Source organism: Cebus imitator, unplaced genomic scaffold (assembly GCF_001604975.1).
Source record: "Cebus imitator isolate Cc_AM_T3 unplaced genomic scaffold, Cebus_imitator-1.0 Scaffold386, whole genome shotgun sequence".
Classification (NCBI taxonomy): Eukaryota; Metazoa; Chordata; class Mammalia; order Primates; family Cebidae; genus Cebus; species Cebus imitator.
Window position 1 is genome coordinate 210060 of NW_016107701.1, and position 8700 is coordinate 218759.

At 46.6% G+C, this 8700-nt stretch overlaps 1 long non-coding RNA gene across 1 annotated transcript in view; it reads right to left on the reverse strand.

Moving 5' to 3' along the window:
- LOC119468149 overlaps positions 1-7773 on the reverse strand; it is a 9417-nt gene extending 1644 nt beyond the window's left edge. Inside the window, exon 1 of the long non-coding RNA XR_005196788.1 lies at positions 7634-7773. This is a non-coding gene — a long non-coding RNA (uncharacterized LOC119468149). The remainder of the gene's footprint in view (positions 1-7633) is intronic.
- Positions 7774-8700: the final 927 nt, after the last annotated feature.

Genomic DNA, 8700 nt, shown 5'->3' on the forward strand with positions numbered 1-8700 from the left:
TGACCAGGATGGTCTCGATCTCTTGACCTCGTGATCCACCCGCCTCGGCCTCCCAAAGTGCTGGGATTACAGGCGTGAGCCACCGCGCCCGGCCTTACATCAATCCTTTCTACATCCCACTTCTCTTAGCCTTTCCATTGGTCATACCCATGCCAGCTTTACTTACTTCTGCTTGAAAAAAAAAACACAAAAACTCATATGAGTTACCATCATCAGTTTTTCACTCTGTCTGTTCCTTTTCCTGGATGGGTGCTGGGCACCACCTCTCAGTGGCATTCTTATTGCACACCAGCCTCCTTTGATCCTATAGAGGCTGCAGATCTTTTAGGGAAGGAGGAAGAGAAAGCCTGCCTACCTGCCTAGCACTTGAAAGAGCAGATCCATCCAGTCAAAACTCTCACACCTCACCTTGGACCTTTCCAGCTCCACCCCAAGAGTCTATCAGAGTGGAAATCTAGACACTGTTTGCACCAATCCTCCCTCTGCCCACCCCTCCCCACACCATAGGATGAAAAGCTAAAAGTCAGGCAAGGAGCAAGTTGAGGCTCCGATTTGAGATTGAGCAAGCAGAACTCCCACTTCCTAGTCAAATCCAGATTTGTCCTTTTCAACCTTGTTGTGACACCTGCATCATATCACACACAGCAAAATTTATTTATGGGATTGTCCGAGAGAAACAGGACAAAAACCCTGGACTGGGATGAGATTTGGGTTTTCCTGCTGGCTTGGGCTCTTTAGATCTCAGTTTCCTCATCTGCAAAAGGGTGGATTGGACTAGATGGTCTCCAAAAGTCATTCATGTACCAAGAACCTAGTCCAGGATCTTGTCTCCAAGGGAAAGGCTGCCACACAGGACTCAAATCTTCCACAGCAACTGCTCTGTCCCCAGCATCAATCCCCCCACCCCAAACCCAATCCCACACCACCACCCCATCACAGGAATCTAGACGGTGGACAGGCCAGTGGGAATGGTGTGCAGAAGTACATCAACTTATTCAAGGGAGCTCGGCCCTGAGAAAAGCTGGTGGTCTTCCAACATTCTCAGAGGCTGAAATATATCAAAACACTCACTTAAGAACGCATGCTGAGAACCACTGTGGCCAGACGAAGAGAGGATACTGCTTTGCTCCTACCCACCCTTCTCCCCCAACTATACTTCACCCACTGCCCCTGCCCAGGACGGCTGCTCCTGGAATCCAAGGAAAAGGGAGACGTCGGCTTGGCCGGAGTGTGTGTCTCAATGACAAGAGGAGCTCCCTGGCTTTTTAGAGTCCTGCCCTCCTGGCCTCTGTTCCCCTCACCTTCAGTGCCAGAGGCACAATGGCCAAGCTCCTTTAAAAATTCTCTTTCTCTATGCTCCAAACTGCCTTTCCTGTTCTCCAATTATTCAGGCTCACATTAAAGTATGAAGGTGGCTTTGGGAAGGGGCTCTGATAGGTGTTCATCTTTAGCATGAGAGTGAAGGAGCCGATTTCCTAGATGGTATATAATTTCTTTAGTTGGGAAGAGAGGCCCTGCCTTTTTATTTATTTATTTATTTATTATCATTTTTTGAGACAGAGTCTTGCTCTGTCACCAGGCTGGAGTGCAGTGGTGCAATCTCAGCTCACTGCAACCTCTGCCTCCGAGGTTCAAGCGCTTTTCCTGCCTCAGCCTCCTGAGTAGCTGGGACTACAGATGTGCGCCACCACACCCAGCTAATTTTTGTATTTTTACTAGAGATGGGGTTTCACCATGTTGGCCAGGACGGTCTCTATCTCCTGACCTCGCGATCTGCCCACCTTGGCCTCTCAAAGTGCTGGGATTACAGGCATGAGCCACCGCTCCCAGCTGAGGCCCACCTTTATAAGGCCTGGGGCTGCCAGCTTTGTGCCCTCAATTTCTTTAGAATCTGTTCAGACTTATCCATCCTTTCTATAACCAGGCCCAGGCTGTATCAAGGTCATCTTTGTCTTTCAACATGAATATCCTAGTAAAATTCTTCCTAGTACCCACTCCAGAGGATCCAGGGCAAAATAAATCTCCGAAAGTATGTGTAGGATAAAGCTGATGACTCATGCCTAGTTTGGAGTGGTAAGTGTTACATTACATGTTCTACTCATGTAGAATGTTCTCATTCATCTCTCACCACTCTATGGAGTAGGCACTATTTTAACCCCCATGTTATAAGTTTCGAACCTAAGAGGCTTGGAAGGGTAAGTCACTTGCCCAAGGTCACACATTAGAAGGTGTGCTGCCCATTGCTAAAGCCAATGCTCTGCCCACCGAGTCACTGTATCAAGTGCCAAACATTTATTAAGAACCTATTCCAGGTACAAAACCCTGGGTGGGGCCAGCAGATGATCAATATGCAGATAAATGAAGAATGGGTAGCTCTTGAATTCTAGGAGCACAATGTCTAGCCTGGGAGGCGGTGTGAGCATGAAGCACTCTATTCCAAAGCAACCTGAAGTAAGTGCTATCTCAGAGGTACAAAGGGAGTCCCGTGGGAATGTGGCTGAGGAGAGAGATCAATGCACATTCAGACAGAGAAACTGAGAGAGAAGCAGAGAGAGACAGAAAGAGGAAAGGGAGGAAGAGAGAAGGGAAGGAGGGAAGGAAAGCAGCAAGAACATGAATGAGGTAAGTGCTGGGAATAATTTTTCTAGAGATGGGCTTTGTGCTAGGCCTTGGTGGATGGGTCAACTTCCCCAGGGTGGAGAGAAACAGGCAGAGGATACAGCTTGAGCCAGGAGTCGGCGTGACAGCATTCAGGATCTGCTCCGCAGTCAGGCCCATGTGGGGGTATGGAGAGAGGCAAGGCTGGCAGGTCAAATGGAGGAGAGCCCAGATGCCAGGGAAAGGTCTGGGCTTGCTTCTGGAGGCAGTAAGGAGCTGCTGAAAGCTGCTTATCGATCGAGCATGACAGGCAGGAAGAGATGATGCAAGCTTGCGGAGAACACTGGTGGTGGAGGCAGGGATGAGGTCTTCACATGGTTTCTCTCTTCTTTGGCCAAGACCCATTGCCAGGCTGGACACTTCAGAGGGCAGGAAGAGGAGAGATGGTCCCAGTGTTGGGAGCACTCTGAGCACAGGCTGAGCTTAAGGCCTCTCCAAGGCCTATGGAGGTGCTCACAAGGGCAAGTGGCCTAATTCTGAGGGGCAAGAAAAGACTTAAAGGAAACACCAAGGGTCCTAGAGTCGGAGGGGTAGTGAGCACACTCAGGGGAAATGGGAAGGAAATGAACCATTCTGGGACATGGGGAGGAAGAATCTTCAGTTCAGCCAAAGGAAAATAAGTGTCCTTACCCCTTGCCTATTCAGGCTCATTTCTTTTTTTGTTGTTTGTTTTGTTTTTGAAACAGAGTTTTATTCTTGTCGCCCAGGTTGGAGTGCAATGGCGCAATCTCAGCTCACTGCAAACTCCACCTCTCGGGTTCAAGCGATTCTCCTACCTCAGCCTCCCGAGTAGCTGGGATTACAGGTGCCCACCACCACGCTCAGCTAAATTTTTGTATTTTTAGTACAGACAGGGATTCTTCTTGTTGGTTGGGCTGGTCTCCACCTCCTGACCTCAGGCGATCCATCCACTGTGGCCTCCCAAAGTGCAGGGATTACAGCCGTGACCACCACACCTGGCCGTGGCTCATTTCTTACTTTGAAACTCTTTTAAGGAACTGCAGGAAAAAAACCTTTTATTCCAAGTGCAGTAAAATTGAGAAACTAACCACCTGGAACATTCAAATCACTGGGATTTTTTTTTTTTTTTTTTTAAGAGATGACATCTTGCTCTGTTGCCTAGGCTGGAGTGCAGCCTCAAACCAGCTCAAGAGATTCTCTCTTGCTTTAGCCTCCCAAGTAACTGGGACTACATACATGCATCACCACGCCCAGCTAATTAAAAAAATTTTTTTGTATAGATGGGAACTCACTATGTTGCCCAGGCTCATCTCAAACTCCTGGACTCAAGTGATCCTCCCGGCCTAGCCTCCCAAAATGCTGGGATTACAGGAGTGAGCCGAAGTGCCTGGCCTTGCGATTGGTTTTTGATTCAATCTTTTTTTTTTTTTGAGACGGAGTTTCGCTCTTGTTGCCCAGGCTGGAGTGCAATGGCACGATCTCGGCTCACCGCAACCTCCGCCTCCTGGGTTCAGGCAATTCTCCTGCCTCAGCCTCCTGAGTAGCTGGGATTACAGGCACGCACCACCATGCCCAGCTAATTTTTTGTAGTTTTAGTAGAGACGGGGTTTTCACCATGTTGACCAGCATGGTCTCAATCTCTTGACCTCGTGATCCACCCGCCTCGGCCTCCCAAAGTGCTGGGATTACAGGTGTGAGCCACTGTGCCCGGCTGATTCAATCTTAGAAGTAGAATAGGTAAACAACCACAGACAAGTTAGTATCAGGACGTCAACCACAAAAAGACCTGCTCTGGATGACCACAGAGTCAGCAATGGTGACTCAGCCCAGGACCCATTTGAGGTAGGTGGAGCAGGCAACCCTAAAAGTTTGCTCCACCCTTTTACTGTTTTTGGAGGCCCTAAGTCCTGAAGACCTTATGGAATCCTCCTCTAATATATAATTAAACATTTTAAAATAAAAATAGGCTGCTGCAATGGCTCACATCTGTGATCCCAGCACTTTGGGGAGCCAGGGCAGGGGGATCACTTGAGGCCAGGAGTTTTGCGACCACACTGGGCAAAATAGCAAGACCCCCATCTCCACACACACACACACACAAAATTGTTTAAAAAATTAGGCGGGTGTAGTAGCATGCATCTGTAGTCCCAGCTACTTGGGAGGCTGAGGTGGGAGGACTGCTTGAGCCCAGGAGTTGAAGGTAACAGCGAGCTGTGATTGTGCCACCACACTCCAGCCTAGATGACAGGGTAAGGGTCTGTCTCTAAAAATAACAATAATAAGGCCGGACGTGGTGGCTTACGCCTGTAATCCAAGCACTTTGGAGGCCAAGGTGGGTGGATCACCTGAGGTCGGGAGTTCAAGACCAGCCTAACCAACATGGTGAAACACCGTCTTAAAAATAAATAAATAAATAAAATAAAAATAACAATAATAAAGTGTAAAAAAATTTACACATATACTATCATTCAATTACATTCTCTGATTGCAAAATTCTTAACTTCAGTAGAGTTGAACGTTTCTCCGTCTTTCTCTCTCTCTTACCTGCTTTGCTAACCAGCACTGCCCTCACTAGCCTGTCACCATACCCAGCAGCCCATTATGAGAAAGACATTTTTTTGGATCTTGAAAATGTGTGCATTTTTTAAGAATTCCTAATTGAAAGGGAGAGGATGCTAACAGTTCAAGGCAGCAGAAAGGAGGTAGGAAGAGCTGGGCTTGGGAGGTGAACAGCCTGCCTGGCCGTGAGACCTTAAGCAAGTTCTTTAGTCTCTCTAAGGCTCAGTTTCTTCATTTGCAAAATGGGGAGGAAGAAAAGAATAATATCCCTCATGCAGTGTTGTCCTGAGGATGAAATGAGTCCACACACAGCCAGAAAGCATTCAGAAGAGTGCCTGGCATACTGTGAATCTCCTAAGTGTTGCCGTATCACTTTCATCTCCATCACAGTGCAATGGAGGCTCATTCTCCCCATTATAGTTACGTAGCATGAGGCTCTGAAAAGCTAAGTAACTTGTTTTCAGACACACAGCTAAGAAGTAGTGGGATTAGCTGGGAGTCAAAACCCAAGTTAGTTTGACTCTAAAGACCCACCTTCTCCCCTCCATTGTCCTGCAAATCTCCCTGAGTGGGGAATAACATTAGGCTTTAAGTTTTTAAAAATATTACTTACCTTTTTGATAACCAATGGTACAAAATTCAAAAAGAATAATATGGTGTATAGTGAAAAAGTAATTTCCTCCCTGACCCCAGGTCAACAGCTGTTCCTTGCAGAGCCAGCTTTAGAGTAAGCTTTTCACTGCTAATGCACATTTATTGTCCAGATTAATGTAATTCCCTGAGTACCTCATCTGTGCCAGACACTCTATCCTGGGGCTTCAGAGGGCTCCCAGGCATGAGTCTGGAGGTTATTGGTGGAAGGAACTACTATACTGACTGCTGCATTTGGTGCTTTTCTCTCTGCAGTCCTCTTTTCCCCCGGTAAAATCAGCTTGCACCTTTTGCACACTGGAAAAGGTCAGTTCAAAACCTCTTCTGTAGCTTGCTTTTTACAGAAGCTGGCAAGCAAGGAGCATTATGGTGTCAGGAGCTGACCAGAGGACTCTGTGATGCTGGATCTGGGACCAGCTTCCTCCTCTATGAAACTCCTGACCCTTCTAGTTCTCTAATTGCTCTGCCCCAGGGGCTCTTAGGAAGCATCATTTTCCATGAAGCCTTGCTGCGTCTGGAAGACGCATTTCTAGCCGGAAGACCCCAGCTGTCCCACAGGTAACTGAGACAGGCCAAAGAGCTCTAAGGCCCTTTCCTTGCTTCTCACCATTGTTCTTTGGACAGTAATAATGTTAAGTATATATGTATTTTCCCCCTGCTATTGCTGCCAGAAAATATGTATAACCAGGTCAACACAGCAGAGCTTTCTCAGTGACTTAATTATAAAATATGCTTATGACCTGTGGTGTGGTTACATAAATGCACAAAAGCAACTTCAGAAAATGGTGCTGACCATAATATAGGAATCCTTGCTTTCTCTTTCCTAACATTAAGGATCTGGCTGAGGGAGATAGAGCAGGGATGTCACCATTTTGGAAGCAGCTGTTATTATTCCCATTTCAGAGATGGAGGCTCAGGAGAGGTCAGGCTGCTTGCCCAAGATCAGTGATAGAAGCAGGACCCCAGCTTGCTTGATATTTGACTCAAAGCCCTGCTTTTTTCCAATGCATCGAGCACCACATGGAAAGGTCTGAGACTATGAAAATCTATGTTATGGATGTTTGGGAAATTCATTTTCTGGTTAGCTGAATATTCTGGATAGAAGAATGGACACTTCAGATTAGTTAGGGAGGAAGAGAGGAAGCCAGAGTTGGAAGTTCCCTAAGCCTAGGATTCTTCTCCCCATCACAATTCACTTTTTAAACTATACGAAGCCTCTCCTTCTCAGTGGGTTGTAAACTCCTCAGGGACACCGTCTAGGAGAGATCTGGTAATGACAAGGTGTGCGTGTGGCTGAGAGTCACATCTCCATTCTAACCCCTGCCTATTTGTTTCTAGTAAGGTAGGCACTGTGGTTTTTATTTGCGTTTCCCAGATGACTAATACAGTCGAACTTTTTTTTTTTTTTGAGACACAGTCTCGCTCTGTCGTCCAGGCTGGAGTGCACCAGTATGATCACAGCTCACTGCAGCCTCAACCTCCTGGGCTCAAGTGATCCTCCCGCCTCAGCTTCCCCAGTAGCTGGGACTATAGGCGTGTACTACCACACCTGGTGAATTTTTGTATTTTTTGTAGAGATGGGTTTCACCATGTTGCCTAGGCTAAGGACATCTTATAGATTTTTAGTAATTCTTAGCTTGTTTCTTTACTCCGTCTCCCCTTTCTTTCTGTATCTTTGCCCCCTTATCCCCTCTCCCAGGACATAGCAAAATGCAACCTCAAAAGATGCCAGAGTCCTGGGGATCCAGATTCCTCTACTTGCAGTTCTCTGTGACAACCCTTTAGCAGCCCTTCATCATCTTACCTTGCCAGCCTCATCTCTCAGCCTTCCATCCCCTTGTACACAACTCTCCAGCCAGACTATCAGTCTCAGTCCTCTCTGAGCCTTTGAGTTTTTGCAGAAACTGTCCCATATGCGTGGGACACTATGCACACTTCCCCACTCCTTCCCCATACTTCATCTACCTAATGCCTAGGTCTCCTCAAGTCTCAGGTCATAGGCTACTTCCTCCAAGAAGCCTTGCTTGATGCTTCCCCTACCCCCACTCACCAGCCTGGGTTAGTGCCTCTTGTTTGTGGCTAAAAGACATCCTGTGCTTCCCTTCCTAGTGCTTATCACACTGTGTTGCAACTGCCTGTTTGCTGCTCTGTTTCTCTTACACTTTGCCTCATCCCTTTGAGGCTTAAACTGTGTGTTGCACACTCTTATATCTCAAAGCCTAGTGCAACAGTGGTATTTGTTAAATGAATGATCTAGCTTAGATCTCTCTAAAAGGACAAAAATCTAACCTTCTAGGCCACCTCTCACATCAATCCTCCTATTTGCCAAGATCTCAACAAAACGAACATTTATGGAGGGTCTACTGTGTGCCAAGCACCAGGCCAGGCCCTTTACGGGTGATGTGATTTTCACAATTAAAAGGCTTAAAGTTCTGAGTCTAGACAGCCCTTTGACTGAAACTCAGATGTTCTGATGTCTAATCAGGCAATTAATGAGCAAGGGGAAATAAGTGATACCACAATACTTTCCATCTTGATAGTGGCAAAGAGGTGTCAGCAGAATACAGGACCCATGTAGCAATGAGCTGCTGAATCTTCAGTGCCTGGTAATGGTAGGAGCACAGATAAGATATACCGAATAAATGAATGTTTGAAGAGGGAACACAAAAAGGGCAGACCATAAGCCTAGAAGGCCCATGTTTCATTCTAGACCTGATCTAATGTATTTCTCCCATTTCCTCCTTGTGTTTTGATAAACAAAACTGGACACTGAAATATTTTTATCATGGGCAGCTGTTCACAGCTCCAGCCAAGGCTTTCCTTGTTTTTTTTTCTCTTTCTTTCCTTTTTTTTTTTTTTTTTTTTTTTTTT